Source organism: Eumetopias jubatus, unplaced genomic scaffold, assembly GCF_037043125.1.
Source record: "Eumetopias jubatus isolate StellerSeaLion01/CBP00866 unplaced genomic scaffold, mEumJub1_p1.0 scaffold_11, whole genome shotgun sequence".
NCBI lineage: Eukaryota > Metazoa > Chordata > Mammalia > Carnivora > Otariidae > Eumetopias > Eumetopias jubatus.
In genome coordinates, this window is record NW_028274817.1 from 29,760,110 (window position 1) to 29,762,478 (window position 2,369).

General features: G+C 44.2%; 1 pseudogene; it reads left to right on the forward strand.

Annotated features, from left to right (window-relative positions):
• Window positions 1-1,307: 1,307 nt before the first annotated feature.
• On the forward strand, window positions 1,308-2,115 carry LOC114196962 (serine/arginine-rich splicing factor 3 pseudogene; annotated as a pseudogene).
• Window positions 2,116-2,369: the final 254 nt, after the last annotated feature.

Here is a 2,369-nt window from a genome sequence, read left to right on the forward strand (position 1 = left end):
GGCCTCACTCATCTCAGGGTTGGGGTGAGTCAGGATCTGCCGCCAGGCTTGGATCCTCACAGGTTGCTGGACTGAGGACCTGAGTTCTTTACAACATGGGCTTCTCCACAGGGCAGCTGGTTTCATTAACGTGAGCACACCAGACAGTGACACACTACCAGCAAGTGGAAGCCAGAGTCTTCTTTTTTAAAGATTGATTTATTTATTTGAGAGAGAGCGCACACGAGCAGGGGGTAGGGAGAGGGAGAGAATCTCAAGCAGACTCCCCACGGAGTGTGGAGCCCCATGACCTGAGCCGAAATCAAGAGTTGAACCCTTGGGGCACCTGGGTGGCTCAGTCTGTTAAGTGTCCGACTCGATTTCCACTCAGGTCTTGATCTTGGGGTCGTGGGATCGAGCCCTATGTCGGGCTCTGCACTCCACCAGGAGTCTTCTTGAGATTGTTTCTCTCCCTCTTCCTCTGCCTCCCAACCCCGCTCTCTCTCATAAAGAAATAAAATCTTAAAACACACACACACACACACACACACACACACAGAAAGTGCCAAGACCATTCAATGGGGGAAAAATGGCCTGTTCACCAAATGGTCCTGGGGCAACCAGATCTCCATATGCAAAAGAATGAAATTGGTCCCCTACCTCACTCCATATATAAAAATTAACTCAAATAAATCAATGATCTAATTATAAGAGCTAAAACTCTAAGACTTCTAGAAGAAAACATAGGAGTATTTCTTTATGACTTGGGTTTTGGCAATGGATTCTTAGATTTGATACCAAAAGCATGAGTCCCAAAAGAAAAAGATAAATCAGACTTGATCAAAATTAAAAACTTTTGAGGCATCTGGGTGGCTCAGTCAGTTAAGCATCTGCCTTCAGCTAGGGTCATGATCCTGGGGTCCTGGGATTGAGCCCTGGGTCCGGCTGCCTGTTCAGCGAGGAGTCTGCTTCTCCTGCTACCTCTGCCCCTCCCCACTGCTTGTGCTCTCTCTCGCTCACTCTCTCTCTTAAATAAATAAAATCTTTTAAAAAAATTAAAAACTTTTGTGCATCAAAGGACACCATCAAGAAGGTAAAGAGAAAAACCCACAGAATGGGGAACATATTTGCAAATTATATATGCAGTAAGAGTTTAGTATCCAGAATATACAAAGAACTCTTAAAATTCAACAAGAAAAAGGCAAACAAGCCAATTAAAAAATGGGCACAGGACTTGAATAGACATTTCTACAAAGAAAGTAACAAGTGGGCCATTTCGTGAACGCCAGGTCAGCGAGAGCGTTGCGGGAGCCGGGCAGGGAGGGAAGCGAGAAGACCCATCTGAGGGTGTGTGGATTTGAGCGTCCGCTTTCCAACCCAAGATCTCGAAATGCATCGTGATTCCTGTCCATTGGACTGTAAGGTTTATGTAGGTAATCTTGGAAACAATGGTAACAAGACTGAATTGGAACGAGCTTTTGGCTATTATGGACCACTCCGAAGTGTGTGGGTTGCTAGAAACCCTCCCGGCTTTGCTTTTGTTGAATTTGAAGATCCCCGAGATGCAGCCGATGCTGTTCGAGAACTAGATAGGAGAACATTATGTGGCTGCCAAGTAAGAGTGGAACCCTCGAACGGTGAAAAGAGAAGTCGAAATCGTGGCCCACCACCGTCTTGGGGTCGTCGCCCTTGAGATGATTATCGGAGAAGGAGTCCTCCACCTCGCCGCAGATCTCCAAGATGGAGAAGCTTCTCCCGCAGCCGGAGCAGGTCCCTTTCTAGAGACAGGAGGAGAGAGAGTTCACGGTCTCGGGAGAGAAATCACAAGCCTTCCCGATCCTTCTCTAGGTGTCGTAGCCGATCTAGGTCAAATGAAAGGAAATAGAAGACCATTTTTGCAAGAGGAGTAGTGTACAGGAAATAACTTCATTTGACAGGAGTATGTACAGAAAATTCAAGTTTTGTTTGAGACTTCGTAAGCTTGGTGCATTTTTAAGATGTTTTAGCTGTTCACATTTGTTTGTCTCAGAACAGTGACAAAGATGTAATTCTCTATGATTTGAATGGATCATATGAGGCATGTAATATCAAGAATTGTTACTTTACAATGTTCCCTTAAGCAAAATTGAATTTGGTTTGAAGTTTAGTCTCACATAGACTGGTAATAAACCTCTAACTCCTGCCCAGCTAAAGCTTGACATTTAATATCATGAAAACCGGCAAAAATTGAACAAAGTCTTTCCATAGCTGGGATAATAGTATGCAGCTGCAGTTGAAGAAGCAGTCTTTAAAAGCTGGTGTGAACACAAGCCAGCAGGTAAAAATTAAGCTGCACTGTTAAACTAGATTAGAGGTTTAAAAAAAAAAAAGAACCAACTATTCTTCATATT